Below are 27,950 nucleotides of genomic sequence, written 5' to 3' on the forward strand. Positions count from 1 at the left end.
TTTTCTAAAAGCCTCATAGGTTTTTTTTAAACAAGCTGCACAATATACCGTGCATTACCTATTTTAAGTTCCAATGTGATAGTCTCTTATCCAACAGATTAAAATCAAAACAGGTCCATTCAAAACGTAAGGGCACCATTTACAAAATCCACATTTTAACTACTGCTATCTTTGCAGGCTGGATAAGTATTTTTTATTTTCTTGTTTGATTTACCCATGGAGGTGCCCTTCATCTCTGTAGTCTCCAATTAACTATTTGCCCAGTTTCTGTGGAGAAGGATAGCAGTATTATCACCTGTTTTTTAAAACTTCAGGATATACTTTCTAGTTATTTTAAACTATACATTTCATCTGATGCTCCGCATTGTCTGTAAATGCAAGTGCAGTACTACAGTTTAGCTTAACCAGTTGTGTTGTCCATACCTGTAGTTCAATTATGACCATCAACTGATCTTTTTTAAAAACTTCTTTAATGCACTTTGACTTATAACCCTCTCTAGAAACATGTTCCTTAAAATAATTATATTGCATTCATACGTCTGTACTAGGCTATCGACCACCAAGGTCTTTACAAGTTTAGCCATGCAACCCAACCCAGTTTTGTCTTATATGGTATATATGCTACATATAGCAAAGAGACAGCTAAGGATTATGTGGAAGGGGTATATTAGTTTAGGATTAAATTAACTCACTGTTGGCCTCTGTCCAGAGACATGGTACGTCAAACGGGGAGAATTTACTATTTCCCACCACATCATCAAGGCTTTGCTTGAAAAAGGTCAGGGATGAACTCTGCTTAAAGTAGATTGGGAGCCTGTTCCATACTATACAGATCCTTTTAGATACACATCGGTCACACTAATGAAGTCAATCATAACATCACTGGAAGTTTACCACCCCAGATGTCCATTTTTAATAAAGGTCTTCTTAATGTAGAATGGGTGGCAACTTGCAGCATGTACATAATTATTAGCATAATTTTGTTTTCTGTATATGTCAGAGCTAAATTAAAATAGGATCAAATGAAGCATTTCATTCTAATCTGCATACTCACTCTGACATCTACAGATTAAATATTTAAAAAAAACTGCTCTCATTTGTCTTCTAACTCCAAAATCCAATCAAAGAAGGCAGCAATGACAAAAATAGCTGCTAAACCTAACGTACAACTTGGCTAATTTAAATATGTCCATGGAGTGTAAATGTGACTTTTCGGAATTCATTCAACAAGAGGTTAGTTAAGATAAGGGCTACATTTGCCCTCATTATCCCCGTCCCTCAATTCACTTACAAATTTGAAAAGAAATAAACTGTTAGGACCAATTCGTTGACTTTAATAAAACTATGGCTAGAATCCTCAACAACTTGTGTAGGAAGCATTTCATTATTCTATACCTCACCATGGAGAATCACCATATACAAAAAGGAGATGCCGGCTATAACCATAAGTAAATTAAACATATTCTATCTGCTGTAAACTGCGCCTGAATAAAAAACTAAGTCCATTATGCGTGCACTATGGTAACACAGTACAACATTAACAGCCACAGCTATTATCAAGCTTTGCTTTGAAATTTTCAAACTGGCATTTCACCTTCACTCAGAAAAGTGTTATTGCTTTACTCTCTTATTTTGTTCATGGTTCTTATCAGTCTTAACGGTTCTCTGCAACTTTTTTTAAGATACTATACTTTCCAGAACACTTAAACTCCTTGTATAGCAACATCAGATTGCTCCTGATAACCTTCCAATACAAAGGTTCCTATTCAGTCAATACAATTAAGGTTTTATAAGTTTTGTGGTGATGGAGGTGGTACAGCATATTATTTTCATTTCCTTGATTTGTACCACCTTTCTGTAAAAGGGCCCAAGCTACACTACCAAAGTCCAAATTTCAGCTCTATTAAAGTAGCATAGTGGGGAACTAACATTCCAGCAAATCTCAGTGTTCTCAAAATGCACCACAATTAATTTCATACCCTCCGAGTATGTGGTGTCCATATGACCCTTACCTATCACTCTGCTGTTCATTAGAATGCCTGCACCTGCATATTGATTTATCTTTTAGGTTTAAATCTTCAGATTTTACAATTAGCAGTAATCAGTGTGACCAGAAGGTTCTGCATTTTTTGGGAGGGGGAGCATTAATTTCCACATAACTGAAGTTTTGACCGCTTGGAAAGTTTTAGTCTGCCTGCAAGATTTTAAATTCTGCATATTAACAATAATCTTACTAAGGCTGTCATACACACACACTGACACGAATATTTCCAATACTAAGTCAGACATAAAAATACTAAACAAATATGGTCCAAACACAGAGCCCTTCATTACCCTTGATTTACTTAACTGCAATGACCCTATTGTGGCAGTTTCTAGTCACCAAGGCCTGAACACAATTTTAAGGTTTCCATTTTCTGTAAGAAAAGCTGGTGATTCAATTTACCAAAAGTATTAAATTGTTTTCTTTGAACCAATAAGTTAAGAAAAGCTGCGAGCAGAAATATTGGCACTACTGCTGAAAAAAATAAGGAAAAGGAGATCAGGCAAAACAATTCTGGGCTTGAATGTCTTGTAAAGAAAATAAAAATCTGTGAAAGTCCTGAAGACTATGGCTATGAGCTGTAATCCTGGATTTGATTGCCTCAGCATGCTTATTGCATGACTCGTGGCAAGCCAATTAACAAGTCACTTAACTAGACAGTGCTCTAGAATGATTAGGAGCGTCAGCTAGGCCTTTCAATGGTCATCTGCACCTATTGCCTAAAACCAACTACAAGGTGACTTTATAGCTCAATTCAGTCCTTATCTAGTAAAACTATGGATTATGAGCTCAAATCTCAAGAGTATCTGTTTCTGCTTTGCTGACAGTTCAGAGGATTAAGATATCAGCCGATATAGTCTCTTCCTTTAGTCCAGGTTTGATTCCTTCAGCCTTCATCTGCCTATAGTGCGACTGAGCAAGACATGTAAACCAGACAGCATTTTAGAGAAATTGGGAAAACCTGGCTAGACTCAGTGGCCTTCTAGATTGCATGCCTAGTAACTAGCCGTTAACAAAGGACAACAGTGATACACAAAATGAAATTTGTGCAATAAATTGCTATGCAACACTGGATACTTAAATCTTTGTTCTTGAACAAGCAAATGTCTACCGGACTAAAGTAAACAGGATGAAGGGCAGGACTATAAAAAAAAAATATCTAAAGTAACTTTCCAAATCAAACAAAAAAGCGGACTCTAACAAAAAAAAAAAAGATAGTGACGAGTGGGAAATATAAAGAATGCCAAGAAACTGAAGGAAATATAAACCCTAAAAGACTGGTTCCCACTTGCTTCAAAAGTCAGAAGCAAGCAAAAATATAAAATGCAGAACAATTTGGACAAAAGTTCTGCAAAGGCATATTAGTACTTTACTTACTTTGGTAACTAGTTAAGTGAGCTGGACCAACGGTAGTCATTTTTGTTTAGTGAAAGTCCACAGAAAACATGAAACAGATACAGAGTATTCAAAACTGTCACTCCTACAGGGTACTTTAATACCCAAACAAACCCAACACCCTCCCTTCTGCAAGCCTCCATCTAAAGTCAAGGTGATACCAGAGATTCACCATTCAGAAGCAGCTTACAGCTTCAACCAAGTTACATACCAAATAAGCCAGCACACCACTAGAGTTGAGTGATAAAATGTTAATAGGGCAATTACAGCTGCAATGGGTCCTTATCAAAGTAGTAATCCTAGGCTGGTGAACTGGTTCAAAGGGTTGAGGCTAGGAGCTGTAAACAACCTATATTCTATGGTCCAGAGTTTGATACCTTCAGTCCCCACTTGTGCACCATGTACAAGTGCTCAGAGGACACCCCTGAAAAAAACAACACCTAAGCCTATGGGGCATTTCCAACAGCAAATGCATACACAAATAAACACTTCCCTGCAATCTACACCCCATCTTTTGCATTTTTGACACTTTCAAATTACAATATGCCACTACTTCAGAGGTAATGCATTCCAAGGCCCCACCACCCTTTTCATGAAATAGCTTCCTTAAGTCCACTTTGAACTTCTCTAGAACTGCCATCCTTAATCCCCTTCTGTACTCTCCAGTCATTTTAATTCAACTTGAACTTTCCCACATATTCTCTCTCAATGTGGTATCTAAAATATAACCCCATTATCTCTTGTAATGTTCTAAAGGGATGTATGGATTTAACAGATAAAGACTGTCAGAATGAAATTAGTCAAAGCAGTTTACTCAAATATGTTATTCCCATTTTGCAGCTTTACTATCTTGAGATCATAGAACTTTATGGGTATGATTTTTCTGCTCAATCTCAAACTTAAGTACTCTCAAAAGTAATATATTTAAATAGGCAAGCAAGCAGGGGTGAAAGGGGTCTGGTCTCCCTCTAAGAGCACTTTGGTCTTTATAGAAAAGCAGACTTTTCCCAGTGCTGCTATTTTTCTGAGGTTATTTATTGATATTACTTATGCATAAATGCCTAGCTATCCAAAACTCTTGCCAGGCCGAGCACCTCAATTTCTTTCACCGAGCAAGTAACTCTGCATTCTCTCTCATTCCTTGTATTGCTGCCATGAATGGATACATTACTCCAACCATGGAATTATCAAGGTCATGTGCAGGAGACATTTACAACACTATACAGCTAGATTTTGCCACTACAAAGCATAAATGAAATTATTTCAGTCTCAGATCCTCTTCCTCATCCATCCTTTCTAGAGCTACAAGTTTAAATACATACGTTTTCCTTGGAAAATTAGAATTCCTAACTTCACCACAGAACTCCCTCAAAGTAGCAATCATCAGAAATACTACCTCTACGAAAAAGTTTGCACCGCCAACTTGCACACAAAGTCTCCACTTGTTATCCATGTTGCCATCATGGGTAACCTTAGGCCAACCATTTTTCTCAGTCTCATCCTCCATTTCACATATTTCCCCATCATCCATTTCCTACTTTTGCAAACGTATGAACCACCACACTAAATTCTTAACATGTTACTGAATTTAAACTGTGCGTTTCTATAATACATCGATCAGTTGTTTCTTTAATTTCTGCTGTGCTTTCAGTTAGCAAGTGTTCTGACTGTAGCAACATTTGTGCCTTTACTTTTGCCTAAACTGTACAGTCTCCTTTAGATATCTGTTCTATGTAACAGAAGTCATGAATAAAAAGTGTTTCTTGAACCACACTATTCACACATTTTCCAAATTAAACACATATACAAAATTGCCACTGGTACACAGCTTCTGCACATCTTAATACCTGCATATCTTATACTTCAGCTTCAATCCTGTATTGCTAATTTTTCTGAAAAATAAATCTTTGCTAACCCACTTCTGGTCAGACTGCTAGCTGTTTTATCTGGTTCAGTCTTTTCTGAGTGGATCGCCTATCTTTAGGGCTACCACCTGTCCCTGTGTGAGCAGGCCAGTCCTTATTTGGACAGCTATACCATGTGAAAAAATAAATAGTAAACGCTCTGAAATTTTAGGTCAAAAATATTTCTTAAGTTTTCATTAACAGTTACACAAAATCTTTTTTTTGTATTTGAAACACCTAAATGTTATATGAAATAGCATCAGCACAAATGTTACAATAAGCTTTTATTTTGGCAAAAAAGGTGAAGATTTGTCCTATGCAGAGTCTGTGAATATTGTTTGTCCTGCAAAAACTCACGTTTCTACAAAAATTGCCCCCCACCCCTCCCCGGCCATTTGAAAATGTGGCAATCCTACCTAGTTTCCATACTTCAAAACTTAATTAACTTTCCAAGGCATGCAACGCCTACTGCAATGCTCAGACTCCACAACACTGAAAATGTCTCAGTCTACTGTTCATTATTAACTACTCCTTTTCATTAGGCACAAGATAGAATAAAGAAAAAAAGATGAGATAAGACCCTAAAATGCATTTTTTCGCCCTGTTTACATTTCTATCTTAACTTCTCTCCACATTCCACTCCAGGTCTCTTCAACGAGACACTCACCCTTCTTCCAATTCAGTTATCCCTGTCTCCAGAAACCTTTCATGTGCAGTATTCATGCTAAAAACAGACATCTATACTGTGCCATACAAAAGAAATCTCCTTTGTTATTCACATTACTATTCTCAAAGTCTTGTGCAGCCTGCCACTCTCCCAGATGTTAAAATTAGGTAAAAAAATGCTACCTACCACAATAGGCAGTATCGTTTTCACGAAACACGCTGCATGCTGCTCTCTGTATACATTATCTGGTGACGTTTCAACTCTCAGTACCTACCTCCTACACGACCTAGGGATATGTTCAATGCAGGATATATACAAAACTACAACATTAACGCACAGAAAAGGACTAGAACAACTTGGGTTCTATCATTCGAGTCCCCATACGAACACAGCCCTCTTAGTAAGCGCCCTCAAGTTCCCACCGTCCAACATTACACTCACAAACATACACACACTCTCCAACTTTCTTCCGTTATTAAATATCAGTTTTGAGGTTCACAGGTAAATACTTAAAATACAAAGCATATCTTGTGGGGCATTTTTAAAGTAACAGTTATTCAACTCAAGCAAAAAGGCTCACGTGACTTACACCTTTGCACTACAGTTCTTTCAAATAAAGAGCACAGTATTTTACGAAAGTTTTAAATAGTGAAAAATAAATGCAGCGTGTAGTGATATACCTTTGCCTTCTTCAGAGCTTAGCACAAAGGTCACAATAAAAATATCAGTGCGAAGATAACTGTATAAAACAACCATGCACTTCGCCAGTATTCAAAATATTACCAGTTCGACTAAAATTACTAGCTTACAAGGGTACGGCAAAAAAATCACTTCCGGTGGGGAAAAATTAAAGACGTCCTAATGCGTAACTTCTGCGTTTTGACGTAATATTCCGTCTTTTTTTTACGCCCATGCTGGTGTGTGTGTTTCTTAAAGACACGTCCCCCAAATTTGCGTTCAAGCTGTCAGACTCAGAAGTGGTACTCACTTTAACACGGTACTTTCATTTTCACCCAGTATTATTTTAGTTTTAAAAATACCGCTATCAACCGTTCTAGACTAGTTTTGTTTTATTTCCCATAAACTAGTATTTTATTTTGCGTTCCATTCATATTTTACTGTAGTTACAACTTGCAATTAAATCATACCTCTCAAATGTACCTCATTACGAGGAACGTACCTCATTTGGGGTCTTAAATAGTTCAACTTTCCTCGAAGTTCCACATTGAGAGAGTCTGACTGTCACACATTCAGTGTTAGGATTTTTTTAAGTGAAATCCATGGTAAATAGAAATTAATCATATTAATTCATTAAATGATTTTCTTTATAAGTAAAATCAACATATTTTAACCATCCTATGACCTTCCTAGTTGAAGTTGTTTGTAAGCCATTAGTATATGTTCCACATTTTACCCATTTGTTCCACATTATGAAGGCGAGTGTTTCTCATTTTGGAGATGGAAGGTCGAGAGGTATGAATAAATACTTCGTAATGTAATAATGTCTGCATCTTCATTGTCACTCATTTTTAATCAAACAAAATATTACACTTACTATCTTTTAAATTTGCTATTACGTGTCTTATATACAAAGGCAGTGGGATCTTCAGCAGATGTTTTTGATCTGTTCTGTAAAGTTTGTAACCTTTGTATTTGTTTTGGACGATAATGGAGAACACTGAAGTGAACGAAATTAGTATCTATGAATACGAACCAGACAGTCCACTGTTCTCCATTGTCGCGGAAGTATACAACTCTTATCTGGCCTCATACATCTCACCTGTTTAGAGTTACCCAGAATGTATAGATTTTTGCCTCATATTTTTGGTTTATTCATAAAATGTGTGATCTTTTGGCAATTATTGAAGATTGCTTGAAGTGCAATAGCAAACATTTGAATCGTAGACTTCTTGTCCTACAGAAAATGTACGCTAATACAAAACTGATCAAAGTCTAAGAACTTTCTAACTTGGTAAGAGCAATATTTAAAATATGTCCTTAATTTTAGGGCATTTGCCTAAATTAGTTTTAATTTCATCCAGAATGTTTTACATGTTGATAACAATGTCAAGCATTTATGACTGACTGTAATCCTCAGCGTGTGTTTGTAATTTGACTGCGATCGGTACTGATTTACTAGAAGAGCAACAATATAAAGCAAAATCAGGGGCAGTTGAGAAGTATTACCAAAAAGGAAAGAGGATTTTTTAAATTAATACTTTGATTACAATCAATATTATTTAAAACGTTACAACTTTAGCTGAGCAGGTTTCATGTGCACAACTACACTTCTGCCATTTCACTGCAACCAGGACTCAAATATATTATTTCAGTTCAATGTTCTCCATTATTGCCCCCTGTAGCCTTTGATCGTGATCCCGTCCCCGTTACAGAAAAAAAAGACTTTGATCATGAAATGAATGACCCCATTTTATAGGTTCGTAGGTTTAGTGCGGTACAGCTTTAAAAATACCTTGTATAATACAAATGCAAGAGAAACACCTCTACTAGAGCAAATGCTGGTCAATTTCATCTTATATTTCATTAAGTACTTCAGTCTGCACTCACTATGAGTTCTAGTGAAGTGTTTGTCTTAAAGTGTTTCAAGCTGTTTAATTTGCACTCCTTTATTGATTGACTTAATTATTGTACTAATTCCCAACTGTGGGCAAATCTCCAATTCAAAAGCAGTGATCAGCTATGCACAAGAGCTGCAGCTCCATAGGTTTATAGGTGTGTACTAGGCTAATGGCACTGGGGCCTTTTCAAGCACAGACCTGGCATAGTGCCACCCGACCTTAGTTCCCATTGCCTCTGTCGAGTAGAGCCACTGGAGTTATCCCAGGGTGAATTTTCTGTTTCCCATCCACTCATCAAGATTTCTCTTGAAGAGAGTCAGTGAGATGCTCTGCTTGACATGTATGGGAAGTCTGTTCCATAGCACGGCCAGTCTCTGGGTTATGAACCTGTTCCTCCAGCATGTTCTGTTAATTGTGGTAATGAGGTTGAGGTCTCTGGAGCATGCAGTGCAGAGGGATTGGGATTTCTTTAGATGTAGCATTTCTAACAGGGCTGGGTCAGACATGGCTTTAAGTCAAGCAGAGATCGCCTCAAGTAGGCGATGTGAGACAGAGAATAGTTGAAGTTTTTTGTCTGTCTATATCGGACAAGTGTTTAAGGCCTAGGATCCTCTTTGTGAGGTACTTTTGCAGCCTTTCCAGTTGTTGCAGGTGTATAGTGAGGTGCATGCCAAATGGGGCATTGTACTCGACTGGCCTAATGAGGGAAGAGTAGAGGGAGACAATGACCTCTTTCTTCCTGGATGCAAAACCCTTAGTAATGAGATGTGCCACAAAGAAGGACCTTCTGACCCCAGTGGCAATGTGGTGATTAAAACAGAGGTTGCTGTCAACCTGTGTTCCCAGATCTCTTATATCGCCTTCTATATTCAGTGAACTACCATCAATTCATGGGAACCGGGTTTTTCCCAATGGGGATGACAACACATTTTTTGGCATTGAGCTTAAGGCCATGGTTCTGACACCAGTTGTTGGTCTCAGTGAGGCCTTTCTGTAGGATGTCAACATCACTTGGAGTTAATAATGGCTCCCAACTTGCAATCGTCTGCGAACTTTGTCAGCCAGAGTCCGTTTGTGTTGGCCTGAACTTCTGAGAAGTAGATACTAAACAGGAGAGGAACCAGGACCGATCCCTGTGGGACTCCACTTCTGACTGGTCAGCAGTCTGACTTGGAGTCAGCTACTTTCACACTATGGGTTCTATCTTACATGTTCATACTAGGCTATCTGCCCAAGGGCATTTATAAGCCTAGCCCAGAGTTTTGTGGCTTTCGCCACCCCTTTAGTTTGAAGGATACTATGCCCATTATGTTGTTGTGCCTCTGTCGAGCAGTGACACTGAGGTAATCCCTGGGGTATATCTGCGATATCCCATCCATTGGTCACGATTTCTCTTGAACAAGGCCAGCGAGGTGCTCTGCCTCACATGTACCGGGATTTTGTTCCACAGCATGGGGAGTCTCTGGGTGATGAATCTGTCCCTCCAACACGTCCTATTAATAACCGTGTCAAGGTTTAAGTCTCCCGCCCTTGTAGTTCTGAGGGATCTAGACTTTTTGAGGTGAAGCATGTTCATCAGTTCTGGGTTGGACATGGCCTTGTATGTCAGGCACAGGTCACCTCTGAGCAGACGGTAAGCGACTGAATAGAGCTGGAGTTCCTTCAGTCGGGCAGCATAAGACATATTTTTGAGACCCTTTATCCTTTTGGTGAGGAACGTTTGGGGCCTTTCCAGTTGCTGCAAGTGTCGGGTCAGATACATTCTGAATGGGGCATTGTACTCAATCATTGGTCTGATGAGTGATGAGTACAGGGGGACGATGACCTCCCTTGATCTAGATGTGAATTCCTTCATGATCAGGTGGGCAATGTAGAAGGTCTTCCTAACTACTTTGGCAACGTGAGTGTCAAACGAAAGGTTACTGTCAACCTGGGTCCCCAGATCCCTGATAACCTCTTCTGTGCTCAGTAGATTGCCACCTATATGGTAGCTGGGGGTAACTTTGTTTTTCCCGAAGGGTATGACTATGCATTTTTTGGCGTTTAACTTTAGTCCATGGCTCTGGCACCAGTTTTCCGTTTCTATGAGACCCTTCTGAAGGATATCTGTGTCAGATGTGTTCTCGACTATGGCACCCAGTTTGCAGTCATCTGCAAATTTTGTCAGCCATAACCCTCCTGTGTTTGCTTGTACTTCTGAAAAGTAGATGCCGAACAAGAGTGGGCCCAGGACTGAGCCTTGTGGGACACCACTTGTGACAGGCTTTGAGTCTGACATGGCGCCAGCAACTCTCACCCTGTGGGTTCTGTCACTTAGCCAGTTTGCTACCCATCTTGTGACGTATGGGTTAACATTTAAGCTGATGAGTTTTTCAATGATACCTGAGTGGGGTATTGTGTCGAAAGCCTTGGCCAGGTCGAGGTAGGCTGTGTGGACTGCCTTTCCCTCATCAATGGCCTTGGTGACTGTTTCGAAAAAGTCAACCAAGTTTAAAAGGCATGATCTGCCTTTGACAAAGCCAAACTGGGTTGGATCCAAAGTCTGCAAGTCCCCTATGTCTTTATTTATGAGTTCATTTATGATCCTCTCCATAGCTTTGCAGATCAGGCTTGTCAAGCTGATGGGACGGTAATTTCCAGGGTCGGTGGAGGCACCGCCTTTGTGAAGTGGGACCACAGTTGCCATACGCCACTCCCTGGGTACATATCCTGAGGTGAGGCTAAGATTAAACAGCTGTCCTAACTGCGGGTTTAATTCTTCATTGAGTTTGTGGAGCACACAACCGGGGACACCATCTGGTCCCATGGATGCTGTGTTTTTCGCCTTGGAGAGAGCAGTTCTCACCTGAGCGTTAGAGATGTTTGGGGGGCTACAATCCTCTGGTATAGATATCTCTCCTTTTGGGGAGGGGAGAGTTTGCACTGAACCTGTCAGCCAGTATGTTGGCAATGTCTGTAGGTTCAGTGATTTTTACATCATTTTGAACTAATTCTGAGCATATCTGGGAGTTTCCTCCCAGGTTTCTGACATAGCTAAAGAAGGCCTTATGATTGTCTTTTGAGTCCTTAGCGATTTTTCTCTCAAAATTTGCCTTGGATGATTTTATGAGAGATCGTAGTTTTTTACTTATAATGATCAAAGGTGTCTTACCTTTTAGGGATTTTGCTCTATCTTGGAGTAGCTTCCTCCTTTTGTTGTAGAGCTTGTTTATGGCTGGGGTCCACCAGACTGGACGCTTGCCTTTGGTACACAGAGTCTTTGTTTTGTTTGGGATTGCCTGATCCATGCAATCCTGTAGGTGCTGGTAGAAGGCATTTGTAAGTGATTCAGCGGATTGAGTAATGGTTTCCGCAGGCTCAGGGGCCTTAAAAGAGACCACACTAGTCTTCAGAAGTGTGAAGTCGGCTTTTGAGAAGTTCTTCAGTGTGGTCTTTTTTATCTCAGGCGGGGCCGGGATGTGGACTTCCAGTGAGATTAGTTTATGATCTGATCTCACCAGTGAGGGGTATACTTCCGGTGTTGAACATTGTGACCCCATGTTCGTGATGATGAGATCAAGTATGTTACCACCTCTTGTGGGGATGGTGACTAGTTGTTCCATGGCATTTGAGTTTATGAACTCTAGGAACCTTTGGGCTAGAGTGTTGGGGCTAGAGTAGTGCTCCCAGTCTATATTCGGGTAGTTGAAGTCACCTAATATGATGGTATTTGGAGATACATTTATCCCCTCCAGTGTTTTCAGGAAAGCTATGTGAGGTTCCTGAGTTTGAGAGGGTGGCCTGTAACATGCTACAAATTGCAGAGCAGTCTTGCCTATGGTTAATTGCACCTGGATGGTCTCCGATGCATCATGCGTTGCCACCAACCTTGAGGTGTGGGTGTCCTTGATGAATATGGACACCCCCCCTACTTTCTTGGTGGTGTCCGGATTTTGGGGCCGGAAAGCATGATATGAGGTAAAACCTGATAGTGCTGGGTTGCTCTCAGGAGCCTTGAACCAGGTTTCAGTCACAGCACAGACATCGATGTTCTCCATACTGAGAAGGGCCTCGAGTGCGTGCATCTTGAGGTTGAGACTTCTGGCATTGAGCAGCATTACCCTTAGTTTTTTCCCTTTTTTTGTGTTCTAGGGTGGTAGGTTTAGAATTTGAGCCTTGCCTAAAAAAGGCACTATGGGGGTGGCAAGAGCCTTTGCCAATATCCGGAAGCCCAGGGGTGACAGGTGCAAGCCATCCCTTGCGAAGCAGCGTGGCTTGTCCAGCATGTCATCCCAGGCAGACAGACATTGGATCCCCTTTGAATGACACCAGAGTTTAAGCCAATTATTAAAGCTGATCATCTTATCTCTGTATTGTGGCATCATTCTTGGTGAAGGTAGGATACTGCTCAAGGTCAGGGTCATACCTGCCTGGGCTACATAATCAGGGAGCTCCTGTATGTCTCTTCTCATGTAGTCCAGGGAGGTACGTCTCAGGTCGTTCACACCAGCGTGGACAATGACTGAGTTGTACTTGTACCTGCTGTTGAGAGACCTGAGTGCTTGCGTTATGTGGCGGATTCTAGCACCCGACAGGCAGCTTACTGTGACCTTCTCCTTACTCATTCTGGTGAGCGGGACGTCAGTGTGTCTGACTATGGAGTCACCAATGACGAGTGTGTCTGGCATTGTGTTTGGCCTTAAGGGCTGTGACTGTTTGGCACACTGACTATGTGGTCTATGTGTTGCATGTGTTTTGTCTTGAGGTGGCAGTTGTTTGGGTGTCTGCTTTGGTGGCCTCTGCTGTTTTGGTAGATTTTTGATCAGAGCCTCCGAGTATGTCTTTGTGTGTTTATGTGTATGATTTGAAGTTGTGATGGTACTATGTGAGACTGGGTTTGTGGTGTGTGTGTGGTTACCTTCTTCTCCTGTCTGGTCTTGCCAGTCCTATGTTGAGAGAGCTCAGCCTCCAGTTTGGCTGTATAGTTGCATCTCTCGCATGTATTTGTGTTTTGTGGGAGAAGGAGAGGGTTGTCTGTGTACACGAGGCAATTGTAACATTGCCTCAATATTCCCAGATTCACCAGCTGAGCAGGAGAGGACACTAGCAACTGATCCCTTGACATGCTAGAAGGAATAGACAAAAAAACTTTAAAAAGACTCCGGGGGGTGTGGGTGATCGAGAAGGGGGGTTTTAGGCTGTTGGGGTACTAAGTATAATAAAAGTGCTATATCAAGGTAAAAAGTACTTTAGGAGCAAGTGCTAGGCTTTACAGATAGAGAATAGTCTACTTAGGAATTAAGTAGAGCTGAACTTTTTAGATATAGGATACGCTGGTATGATCAGTAGTACAGTTAAAGGAAGGCTGTTTTAAGGGAAAATTTGAAGAGTGGACTTTAGGTAGCCCGAATAGTTTAAACTTGATTAACCGCCGCTGCTCTTGTGTGCTCCTGTGGCAACTCCACGCTAAAGCGTGCTTTATAGCAGGGGGCTGGAAAAAACAGGAAATGACCCAAAATAGCCAATGAATTACCAGTTACTGTCTCTAACCACTCCTCTGAGGACAAACAGGCAGCTCAGTACTCCCCACTCTTACTGGTGAGTAAAGAAACTTCCCTCTGGCCACAAAAGAAAATGGAGGAACACAGGAACCAAATACAAAGCCCAGGGATCAGCAAAATCTGATCGCTGGAACAACTAGCTAGGAAAGTTAGGAAAGCAGAAGTATTTTTTTTGTTTTTTTAGTTTTTTTACACACACAGACAGAAAATACAGTAAATGCTTGGTTTTTCGACTAAATGCTATCAAAGGCTAGTACACTTGAGTGTATTAGCCTGTAAGTTAACTTATAAGCAAAACTTAAGCTAAGAAGTGCAGTCAACAAATTAAGCTCAGAAAAACAGAGAAAACAGGTAATATCACAATAATATATGCAGATAATATATGCAGAATTAGTGGTCGAAATGCACAAAAGGTCGAAAAAAGCAATAAAAATGCTTAAAAAATACTTAGAATCAGGAAAGTTGCTTTTTCTGCTCTCTGCTGCCTTAGGAACTCTGCAGGGGACCACGAGGAGCTATGCCAAGTTCTCTAATGCCAGAAAAGCCCGCCAAAGCGTGCTTTATAGCAGGGGGCTGGAAAAAACAGGAAATTACCCAAAATGGCCAATGAATTACCAGTTACTGTCTCTAACCACTCCTCTGAGGACAAACAGGCAGCTCAGTACTCCCCACTCTCACTGGTGAGTAAAGAAACTTCCCTCTGGCCACACAAGAAAATGGAGGAACACAGGAACCAAATACAAAGCCCAGGGATCAGCAAAATCTGATCACTGGAACAACTAGCTAGGAAAGTTAGGAAAGCAGAAGTATTTTTTGTTTTTTTTTTAGTTTTTTTTTTGTTTTTTTTTTAGTTTTTTCTGTGAGCCAGTTTGCAACCCACCTAGTGATATAGGGGTTGATACCAAGCTTAGTGAGTTTTTCTATGATTCCTGATTGGGGAATGATATCAAAAGCCTTGGCCAGATCAAGGTAGGCAGTATAAACCACCTTGCCTTTATCCACACCTCTGGTGACTGACTCAAAGAAGTCGACCAAGTTGAGCAGGCATGATCTGCCCTTCACAAAACCAAACTGTGTGGGATCCAGAGTTTGGAGATTCCCTATATCCTTGTTTATTAGGTCCATAATGATGCATTCCATAGTTTTGTATATCAGACTCGTCAGGCTAATGGGGCGATAGTTCCCAGGGTCTGAAGTCGCTCCTCCTTTGTGGAGAGGGATGACTGTAGCAGTGTGCCATTTGGTAGGGACAAAGCCTGAGGTGAGGTTGTGTATATTGTTCCCAAAGCAACAATTATTGTGAAATCACTGCAACAGGATATAAAATTCTATTCAAAGTAAATCTGGATAATTTATTCCATTAGCTGCATTTCAGAGTAAAAGGAGTAAGGGGGGTACTAATAAATGTGGGACTTGTAGACACTGTGCTTTCATCAATACAAGTGAATCATTCAAAATAGGTATGGACACCTTTGTGATTCGGAAGAAGTTTAACTGCAACAGTAGGAGAGTTGTTTATTTAGCACAGTGTGAACAATGCCCCGCATTTTATGTGGGTAAAACCGATAGACGCCTTAAAGACAGGGTGTATGAACACCGTTATGCAATCAGCACTAATAAAGAGGATAATGCCCTAGCAAAACATTGCAACAAGAATGAAGGGCATTTATTCAATTGTATGGCCATTGATCAAGTTCAGACAGATGGCCATAATTTATGTAATGACAATTTATTCAAATTCCAACTGGAGAAGAAGGAACTGTGCTGGCAGTTACGTTTGGGGGCACAAAAAACCCCAGGACTTAACGAGGCCTGTTCAATAATGTGTCTCTTAAAACTGAAAAGTTTACTAAGATAAAGTGAGACTAGACTGTTCTAATAAAATTATTAGAAGAATGTTTGATATACAGTTTCAAACGTAAAAAGCAGGTGAATGAAATTTGACATTTAAAACTCCTCACATTGGACGGACCTAAATGGCTATGTTGTTGTAACCCACGAGTAGTATAGGTGACCTAGGTAAAGAGAGATTAATTGTCAACACCTACTGGCCCAAATTGGTCATTACCTTTTGATGGATTTCTATGTGACAGTGGGTTAAAGATAGTATTAGACTAACATTGGCATAAAGATTAATTAAATCAATTTTTACGAATATTATTATAAGTGAGTTGACACTTATGTATTCTTGTAGCAGGAATTCTCACATAAAATACCTTTGTATAGATAGTCACTTGAATGTTTATTTCCGAGAGGTAAAAAGCTACAGTTAGACTTTCACTACTATTACTATCACCATTACCCTCGCTATTTAATATTTAATTTTTACTGTCCATACTACTCACTAGGTTTTAATATTGGACGTATAGTTATTCACAATTATTTTTTAAAAAATGTTTTTAATATTTTAAGGTTTCACAAAGTGGAAACTATGATAACAATAGTACGATTTGACGATTGCAAACGTCGACAGGATATGTGTTAATATACCCAACTCATTTTTAAAGTTCAAATGCGGGTTGAAACAAATTCATTTTATTGACTTGACGTTCCTTGCACGCTTATTATTATTATTTCAAGAGTATCTCAAGAGTATTCTAAGAGTCTTTGAGAGGCACTTTGAGAGCATTCGACGGGAACTTTTATAGTATGTTTGGTTCCCATCGAACACACTAAAAGACCTCTGGAAGTTTTTAGAGGTATTTTAAAAGCGTTTAAAAGTAACTAGTAACATTATGAAAGTGTTTTAAAAGTACTTTTACAGTGTTTTTAAATGAGTTATTAGTGATTTTTGTTTTTGTTTATTGAGTTGGTGTGAGTTTTTGTATATAATTACGTTGGGTTAATGATTCAATTAATCAATGAATCACGTACCGTTTTGAGTATTTAAACGGAACACTCAGTGAGTACTAAATGTTTGTCTGAAGAAGTTCGGGCAGCGTTCCGAACGAAAAACACTTGTTCAAAGTGTTTTACGTGATTTGGATTAACTTGGATGAATTTATTACTTGGATTACTTAAAGCCTTCCATTTATTTGTGTGACCCTGTGTGAATTTAATAAACCTGTTTTTCAACACTTGAAAGGTTTGTTCGACTAGTGCTTTTATGGATGGACTAGCGAAGCACAGTAGCTGATCTCGAAATCGTCTATCTTGGATACTTTTGTGGAACCTTCCCTTTAAGGTTTCTGTTCAAGGATTTAACAGGTGACCAGTTTCCAGAGCTTCAGGGCACCTTCCACACTCCCAAAATGTCAGGCAGCTCGAGCTGATCTAACTAAAAGACAAGTTTGGGCACCAAAATCTGTTTTTGGCAAGTTATGAAAGTATGAGGAAAGTTTTATTTGCAGGTTCTTATTGTGAGGGGAAAAATCTCCTTTAAATAACTATCACATGGGACACTATTCATTGTTTACAGTGTTTATGAATGACTGTGTTGATAATTCTTTCAGAGCTATGCCCTCTGGTACTGTTTTGATGAAGTTTACATTACTGCATTTTCAGAACCTCCCAGATGATATTAAAAATGAGATTTTAAATTATCCCTTGCATAGAGATTCAGTGTTTGCCCCCTCTGCTGCAAAGGTGATCAGAAAGTGTGATGAAAGGGCAAGCTGATCCAAGGAATCTATAACATTCTCAGCCCCCTTTTTCCAAAATTTCCATGGGATTTTCTATCTCCTCATCCAATTTTGGCAAAAAATGGAATAAACAGTCTCAACAAAATGCAGGTAAACAGACATTTAAGAAGAAATAGCAAGGCGTTCCTAAAAGAAGTCTCAAACCTCCAAAAACCAAGGTTTGTCCAACAAGTCTGAATGACTACTCAGACAGTCCTTGAGAACCCTCATACCCTGGCACCTTTTTTCTTCCAGAAAGTTCGAATCTCAGTTTTTCTCTTTAGCAAAAGATAGTTTCAGACAAATGGATTCTGAAAATTCATTCATCAAGGTTACATATGACAGTGTGAAGAAATTCCTCCTTTCCAGGGGGTCATTCCTCATCCTCCAGATCAAACTCTCTTGTTTCCTCTGATTCTTCATTACGTTTTTTCTTTTTTTGTTTGTTTGTTTTTTTATCATGGATATTCTTAGTGCCAATGAAAGAAAATTCTTGGAGACCAGTTCTGGGTCTTTCTTTGCTAAACCAGTTTGTGATAGTGCCCAAATTCAAAATGATAACACTTCGCAACCTGTTACCTCCTTTTCCACTTTCAAGTTTCCTGGCAACACTAGATTAAAATATGCTCATCATCACATCCCTGTTCATTCAGACTTTAGACAAATCTTAAGGTTTTGCGTATCTGGATCACATTATCAGCTCTCTGTCTTACCCTTTGGACTATCCACTGCACCAAAAGTGTTCACAAAATGTCAAGCTCCAATTACAGCTAATTGCAGGCTATGGGATATCCACATTTTTGATATTTAGATTATTTGCTTATCTTTGCAGAGTCTTTTTCAAACAGTCAGGAATCTCTCTCTTGGGTGAGAGATCTCTTAAACAGGCTGGGATTCCAAAAACATTCAAAAGTCTTTCTTGACTCATCACACAGAACTGTGTTCCTGAAATGTCAACTAGGCACCTCCGTTCAAACTGCTTTTCTTCCATAAGAAAAATGGACTTTTATCTAGCTCTGTTTCTAAGATTTTCAACTCAGACTTTGGGCAATGCAAGGAAATACCTCAGGATTTTGAGTCCCATGGCATAGCACCCCTGCAAGATTCCTCATGTGAAAGATACAGTGGTATCTGAAATCTCTTTGGTCCCAGCATCAACACCCCTTATCTTTTCAAATACCAAATGCTGGGGTTTGTCAGAAGAGAAATCTTATAGTGGAGACAACATATATCCTTAAATACAGGTTTCTTCTTCTCCCTCCCTGCTGCAAAGCAGTCAGTCACCCCAGACATGTCAGACTTTGCTTGGGGAGCAGTTTTAGGAGGGATAAAAGTGCAGAGGGAGTTGGACACAAGGGACAGATGCAAACACAGAAATGTGAAGGAGATGCTTGCCATGATCAAGACAATCAACTCTATGAACCATCTTTGGTCCCCAGGACCTCTTCAAGTAGTTATAGACACTACCACAGTCAATGTGGTACATCAACAAACAAGAGGGAACCAGATCATATCTCCTTTGCAGATTAGCAATGTAAGTTTGGTATATAGTTTCACAGCACAAACTCACTCTACATCTTGCATTCTGTCAGACCAAAATTTTGTGGCAGACAAGCTGAGCAGGACCAGGGCAGACCTTCACAGATGGAAACTAGATCAGAAGATCTTCCAAGATTTGATCCATCTGTGGGGAGTTCCTCAAGAGACCTCTTCACCTCCCCTCTGAGCAGTCAACTTGCAAGATTCTGTTCCAGGACTTCATGTGTGAAGGCCTGGAAGACAGATGCCTTTTCTTTTCCTTGGAAAGGAGTGTTGTTGTCTGTTTTTCCACTCTTTCCATTAATATCCAGGGTCCTTCTGAAGATTCAGAAGGAATCCCTCATGATCAACTGTGGCAACTCCTTTTTGTCCCATGCAACCATGGTTCTTCCATCTTTTAGAAATGCCAGGGGCAATTATCACAAGCTTCCTCACAGATTGGATCTACTCAAACAGGAATAGGAATGTTTGATACACCCCAATATCAGTGAACTTCAATTAACTGCCTGGAAGATAAGGTCTTAATTCCTTTTAGGCAACTCTTCACTGACAGCATGTAGCTAGTACTAATGGAGGCAAGAAATCATGTTACTAGAAAATCAAATTTTGGCAAATAGAAAAAGTTTTCTAGTTGGTGTCAGTGACAAAACCAGCACCCATTCAGGACTAGTTGCTACCTGGTTCTACAATATTTGTCTGAGTTACTATCCTATGCCTTTTCTTATATCTCTATCAATGTTCATTTATTGGCCATTTCAGCATGTCTGCCCATGGAGCCTCCTCTTTCAATGCAGTTTCATGTCAAAATGTTCTTGAAAGGTATTTTGTATAAGAGGCCACCAAGACAACTAGTGGCCCCTCCATGGGATCTTAATTTTGTGTTAGAGAAGCTAACACTTGCTCCATTTGAACCAGATAATCTTGCTGACTTGAGGTTCTTTACATGGAAAACAGTTTGACTTATTGCTCTAACCTCTTCAAGAAGGGTATCTGAGTTGCAAGCTCTTATGGTGGGTCAACCCTATCTCATTTTCCACAGGGACAGGATTTCTTTGATAACTAATCCTTTTTTATACCTAAAGTGATATCTGAGTTTACCTTAAGTCAAACTATCCACCTCCCTGTTTTCTTTCTTTTCATCCATGACTTTTTGGAAAGGGTTGGATTGTAGAAGTATTCTAGAAGCTGCTACTTGGTCTTCTGCATATACCTTTACAAAACACTATAAGCCTGATTTCTTCTCTAGGTCCAGATCAAGCTTTTCTAGGACCATTCTCCAGGGGCTCCTGGACTTTTCTCCTTCCACCTCCCAAAAGCAGTTAGCTAACATAATCTGCCCATATAGGTAAGGCTACTGCAGCAGTGATCAATATGAGGAGCATAATACAGTTGTGCAAGTTAAACTTACCATAGCGGTAGATGTTTGTATGATCACTGTTGCATTAGCTACTCCCTTCCTCCACCTCCCTTGTTTTTGGTGTGTTTTTATGCCAGGGTGTGGACATTTACTTTTTGTTGTTCCTAGTATTGTCTTTTCAGGGCTCATCCTCCCACTCTCTCTACTGGCAGGAAATCTTTGAAGGTCTTCATGCCCAAACTTTGTCTTTTAGTCATCTCAGCTCAAGCTGCCTGACAGTTTGGGTGTATGGAAGGTGTCCTGAAGCTTTGAAAGCTGGCCGGCTGTTATATCCTTTTCAGGATATAATCCATACAGCTAAGGCTACTGTAGCAGTATTCATTCAAGCATCTATTGTTATGGTAGGTTTACACAACTGTACTTTTGTTTACTTCTCAACTTCTTTGCTTAAGGATTATGGACAAATCAAAAAGTAGTATCGTGTCTATGGTGGCTGGGAGGCCCACAATCACGGATGACTTTTACACATTATTCTTATTCACTGAAATAAAAACAACTGTTGAAGTGAGAAAACCATAACCTAACTGTTAAATAAAATTTATCACTAGTTTCAATTCACTTAAACTGTTAATTCAACAACAGGTTCTTTATTAGCATTGTTTTTTTTTCTATACACTAAGAATAAAACATTTTACAAGGACAGGGCAAAGACATGAAGTAAAATCAAGGTTATTCTTCAAAAATCAGGAATGCTGAATGCTATGATGTTTCCTGACATCTGAGAGGTATGATAAATGAAAGCGTAACTCTTCATGGGAAAATGTTTTTATAATGTAAATGCAGGTGAAAAACAAGATTCAAACAAATGCTGAGCATGTTTGTCTTACATCCATGTCAGACTTCAGCTTAATGAAGTCTTATTGAAATGTAAGAGTAAAGTGCTCACTTTCTGTTTTAACACAATCTTGGGGATTCAATAAACTCCATGTAGGCTTAGAGCAAAGCCTACATGGAGTGTAAATATTACAGCGATGAGCAGCAGAGCTAACTGCAAATGCATGCCTCTCATCTTGCTTACATGAATACAAGCATGGTTTTGCAGCCAGCAACAGTGTTGCTGGCCAGGAAACCATGTAAAGCAGCATGAACACCTGCAGATATGCAAACCCATTTACCTACAAGCAAACTAGGTCTGTGGGATTGAGCAGAAAGCCATAATTACTACCAGGGTTTAATATAAAGCAATGTATACAGTTCTAATACATTACATGAAAGTGTAGTCAGTGCAGAATCGTGTGCAATCCTGTTTTAGGCATACTGAATAAAAGTTTTACTAGTAATCAGCAAGGGTACATAGACTGTATTAAAATAAATATTCAGGGGAAGTATGTGTATTGAAAAGGGACACACTCATGAATTGTTGGAATGAACACTGGAGAAGAGGACAGGTGAAACATGGTAATGTCCAGCAGATGAGGGCACGTCATTGTACTTACACCACAAAGACAGTTGTAAAATGAGCAACAGTCACATATCTACATGATACAGTATGTACTGCTAATAACACCACTTGCATGGGTATAGTCATATCATCACACAGTTATTGTATATTATGTGACTGTCACACAAGGTGAAATATCAATGGAAAAGATTTTTCATGATATAAGCATCATGACATGATTACTGGAGAGCACATTTATCAAGGATGGCATATACAATGGGAGTAGGTGCATATTGTGAAGCTGTGCAAAATAAGTTGCCTGAATATGAATGTAATGCCAGCATAGGTCTCAATCAAGTGGGACACATAGCAATAGGCTCATGGACAACAGTAGACAGAAGCACGCACACTCATGGGCAATATCAGAGTAATACCACTATTAATCTGAGTCATTGACATAACATGTGAATGTGAATTATTATACATGGTTATGCAAGAACACACATGTACAACTGTCATGACTTGTCAGAAATCTATGAGGGGAATCAAGCACACCTTCCTCAAAAATGACCATCTTTCACAGATGTTAAGAGGGGCACTGTTACACCTGTAGTTTAAATTATGAGCAATCATGGCTAGTTGACAAATTTACATGCATATATATGCCACATTCCACACTTTCACAAATATAACCCATGTCATCAATGTTGTCAATCAGCTATGTATTTACTGTGTTTATTACAGGAACACTTTGCACACATGCATCCTGTATAACACCTTGAGGGGAGTTCTGCACTGTCAGCTCATAATGGTTATGCATCAAAAAGAATACTTAGGTATGGCTGATAAGATGTGTGGGAGCTCACTGTGGCAAAAATAATACACATGAGCAACTCGTCCCTGGAAGATGTGTTGGGAGGTACATGCAAAAGGGCACATTTTATTCAATTATTGATGTGATGAAGGCTGAGAACTAAGGAACTATAATGCTCTTTGATGTGGATGTCTCACATGGGAAAGCCCACCCAGAATATGCCACAACTTGCTGTGAGGGAAAGGATAGTTTGCTGCTGCTTTCTTTTATTTTATAGTACTGTATTGCTTTCTTCTGTTTTGTATATTGTGATTTGTTTTCTTTACACTGTGTTTTACTTGTATTCTGCTTTTAATTGCATATTAAAACTAGGAAACAGACCACCGCTGTGTCTCCTGTGAGTCACACAGAATTTGTTTCCCCACCCTTCCACTCTGGTGCTGTTGTGTTCTTAAACTCAGCTGCCATTATAGTTGCCTGCCCTTATGTTAGATTGACCATATATCTCCTTTCCTCTTCCCTTTCATTGTCTCTTGTGAGTAAGAACAGAATTATCATTCTGTGAAATCACTCTCCTTCCATTATTTAAATTTATTGGCCACCCCCCATGTATTCCATAGAACCTGAATACAAAGTGTCCACCCCTTTCAATCTATCTTGCTCCTTTCAACTGTAGCCTCCAAACAGGCTTCAAGCCTCATGAATGGAGAACAACAAAAATCATCCCTCTAAACAAAGGTGGCCATCTACAGACCCTGGAAACTACAAGCCCATAAGTCTATAGTTTCCAGGGTCAAATATGTGATATATCAACCTGTACTAAAACTTTGTTTCATTCTCTTCTACAATTTATGTACAATTGATGTTTCAATTTTGTATTTCATTGTATTTGCCATGCTATGTAACAACTTATGTCTCATCTTTGTTTACAGCATGTCACCTGGCTCATACTATTCATTTTTGTTTTTATTGTACTGGAGCTTTTCTCCTCTGGTCTCCACTGAAAATGGGCTTTTGTCTCAATTGGACCAACCCGGTTAACAAATGTCAAATAAATAATAAATAAATAAATAGGTCTCACTAGTCTTATATGCAAAACCATGGAAAGAATTATCATGGAACTGATCAATAATGACATAGTAAACCTCTAAACACTAGACCCAACTCAGTTTAGTTTCATCAAGGACAGGTCATGCCTACTCAACCTGGTGGACTTCTTTGACAAGGTCACCAAAGTAATGGATGAGGGTAAAATGGTTCATACTTCCTACCTTGACCTGGCCAATGCATTTGACACAATACCCCACTTAGGCATTGTTGACAAACTCATGAGGTTAGGTACAACCCCTTATGTCATCCAATGGATAGACAGCTGTCTCACAGACAGGACACAGGAAGTTAGAATTGGAGTCCACCTCTACAAAGAGGCCAGTCATAAGTGGAGTCCCTCAGGGATCAGTCATTGGAGTGCTCCTTTTTGGCATTTACTTATCTGAAGTCAAGACCAATGTCTGTGGTCTCTGGCTGACTAAATCTGCAGATGAGTGCAAATTAGGAACTGTCATTGAATCCTACACTGACACAAATGTTCTCCAAGAAGGGCTGACACAGACAAACAAGCAGTGTCAGAGCCATAGACTAAAACTAAATGCCAATAAATGCATAACAGTATCCTTCAGGAAGTCATTCACCCCTGTTAACTATCAAATTGACAATACATCCCTTAGAGATGACCCAGTAGTCAGGGACGTAGGGACACACATAGATAGTAATCTAACCTTTGACCATCATGTGTCTACAGTAGTGAGGAAATCATTCTCTGTTGCACAATGTATAAACAAAGGGATGGTATCTAAGTCCAAGGAAGTCATTGCTCCACTGTATTTGGCATCCATCAGACTTATCATTGAGTACACTGCCCCCTTTGATTTGTACCTAACAAGGCATATCCAGCAATCAGAACCTCCACAGAAGTTTCTCACTATAAGAATACAGGGCATAAGTAAAATGCCCTATGCAGAACACCTCAAAGCCCTATCTCTGTATTCTGTCTCCTAGAGGCTGTTGAGGGGAGATCTATACCTGGCATACAGGACACTGTCATTCTGATGGACCTCTTACATATCCACAAAACAAATAGTACCAGAATTACCTGTTCTAAAGGCTTAAACCATGCCTTGAGTATAAATAGGACCTGCTGGAGAGACAAGTATGTATCCCAGACACTACTTTATCTCTGGAACAGGCTCTCTATCCATTTGAAGCAGAGTTCCACCCTAACCCAATGCAACTGTAACTTGGACAACTGGTTGGGTAACAGGAAATTCATCCCTGGCTTGGCACCTATGTCTCTAATGGATACAGACAACCTATAAATAGTTAATCTCACAGGCCCCTGCTTGCAAATATTCATTTCCCAAGCATCTGCTTACACTTATCAAGAGTACCAGAACTTGTCAGAGATTTGGGATGCAAGGCTAGGCTTAAAAAGGCCCTTTTGGTTGTTAGCCTAGTAATCACCTATGAAGCTATGAACCTATACTCGGGAGTTATGCTACATACAAGGGAGTAGTCATCACATGTTAGTGGACATCCCTCATACCATCTACCTGAGTACAAAAGTCACATACCACTTGGTCTGCTCTTAGGTGTGTGCTGTCTATATTATAATTAGCTTGTATAGTTGCTTTTATAACAGGACTAATATCCCCATGGTTTTTGTTCATCTGCTGTGTCTCCATGGCTGTGGCAGCAATCATTTGTGTGTGTTAATACTGTCTGCATTATACTAATACTACACTTGGATTCAATGAATGTCCACACTTTGCAATTATCCACAAAACTGGCTGGACAAAGGATGTGTAAGTCAGTCTGGAGCTTACATTATGAACAGGAAAGGGCCTAGCACAGAGTCCTGAGGTATGGACCTGCTCACTAGCTCTAGATATAGGTCACTTCACACACTTCAACATATTTATCTGTCACGTATGTGATCCAGTGGTTTACCCACTTGGTGACGTAGATGTTTATCAGACAAATAACTTTGTGGACATAGGTGTTTATGGCCATTTGTGACAGTTTCTCAGTAATATCTGAATGTGGATTTGTGTTAAATACCTTGGCCAGGTGAAGTTACACAGGATGATAGTGTTGTCATCATGCATGCCCTTGTTGACCATCTTGAGGACATCAAACAGATGTAATGGACATGATGTAGCCTGAACAAATCACACATGGGTTTGGTACACAGTCAGGATATTATTACCTGTGTCCTTTTAGAGAAGGTCCATGATGACTTGGTCTATCTCACAGATGAGGAAAGTCAGGAGACATCAGGTAATAGTCACCCACAGTCAAAAGGATGCATGTTAGTGTACGCCCTTCTACAGGAACATAGGCTGTCTGGAGGCTGTGTTGAAGTATGGCTCCAACTGTGTCTGGTAGGTCATGTTTTGAGTCACAGTATAGGCAACCTGTGATGTTGTCAGGGCACATTGAGTCTGTGTTATTAGCCATAGAGAGCACAGAGATGAGCTGACCTGCTTAGAATAAAATCTGAGTAACGTTTGCATGTATACTTTGGCTGATGGCTAGTGGTGACAGGGTGATGATGTGTGAGACAAACTGATAGCTAGCAGATTGTCTGTTTCCTCTGGTTGGGTATGTCTGGTCGCATCCACATACAGATCTTTGCTTAGTTGTGTATCCCCCTTAACATTTCACATTTATTGAAATAAATGATTTGTGAAAAGACCCCCAAATACAACCTTAGTCATTCATCACATTCCACACATTGGTACTATGCACACAGTCATATAACTGCACCAATATCACATACTTACATCAATTGCACAGCATATGCCTATATGTGTTTCATGGGTAAATTGTGTTTTAGCAGCCTGATTCCATATCAGGACACATTAGAGATCAGATGTTTGTGGCCCATGCAGAACATTTCCTTACATACATGCTAATAGTCACACAATGGTGCTGCTGACCACCTCATTAATCCTTGGTTATAGCAACACAACTGCACCTACAAAGAATTCCACAAGGTTTGAATTGTAGCCAAACGTGATGCACTGGTTGTGTACATCACAGCATAACAACATGTGTTTGAAACAAGACATCAATATGAATTTATATTGATATATGTCATAGAACATTCGATGATAGTATGTAGATACATGCACACCTGTGCTGTACTGCAAGTGTCACTCTGATGGCTGAATGTGAACTGTGTAGAAGGTTGATCTGCTCCACTATAACACATGTCCTAATAAGTCAACAATATACATAAAAGTGTATCATACCATGTCGACAGATCTCAGGAGGCATATTACTACAGCTGTTATAGAAGGAGCATGTAATGCAATGGCAGCAATGATCATTAGTACATTATCTCACATCACAGACTGTAACACCCTCTTGTAATCACACTGTCAGAGCCAGATCTAGCACTAGGCAGCATAGGCAGTCACCTTGGGCCCACTGGCTATGGGGGGGGGGGGCACTCTGGCCAGAAGACTTCAACATCTTAACACCTCGGTGGCAGCATTTTCTCCTTTATGCATGCCAGCATGGGTGTGATCTCATTCCACACTTGTGTGCAGAGTTTAAACTAGCCGTTCCATTTATAGAGAAGGTAGGTGCATGTGTGTGTATGCATGCATGCGCGCACACGTGTGTGTGTTTCTGTATGAGAGAGAAAGTATGTGATTGTATGTGTATGTAATTTGAACTAGCCATTCTGTTCGTATGAAAGATAGTGTGTGTGTATTGCTGTGTGAGAGAGTAGGCATATGTATGTGTGTGTACTGCTGTGTGAGAGCAGAGAAAAGGTAGGTGTGTGTGTGTGGGAGAGAGCAAAGAGAAAGTGGGTCTGTGTGTGACAGAGCAGAGAGAAGGTAGGTGTGTGTGTGTGTGTGTGTGTGTGTGTGTGTGTGTGAGCAGAGAGAAGGTAAGTGTGTGTGTGTGTGTGTGTGTGTGTGTGTGTGTGTGTGTGTGTGTGTGTGTGTGTGTGTGTGTGTGAGCAGAGAGAAGGTAAGTG

General features: G+C 39.9%; 1 protein-coding gene across 1 annotated transcript in view; it reads right to left on the bottom strand.

Annotated features, from left to right (window-relative positions):
- Nucleotides 1–6,854, bottom strand: part of TTC14 (tetratricopeptide repeat domain 14) — a 1,552,254-nt gene extending 1,545,400 nt beyond the window's left edge. Inside the window, exon 1 of the mRNA XM_044070762.1 lies at nucleotides 6,691–6,854. The gene's annotated coding sequence lies outside the window, so the exon portion shown is untranslated. The remainder of the gene's footprint in view (nucleotides 1–6,690) is intronic.
- Between the last annotated feature and the right edge of the window lie 21,096 nt (nucleotides 6,855–27,950).

The sequence above is a fragment of the Protopterus annectens genome, chromosome 4.part1, assembly GCF_019279795.1.
Source record: "Protopterus annectens isolate FY-2018-M chromosome 4.part1, PAN1.0, whole genome shotgun sequence".
NCBI lineage: Eukaryota > Metazoa > Chordata > Ceratodontiformes > Protopteridae > Protopterus > Protopterus annectens.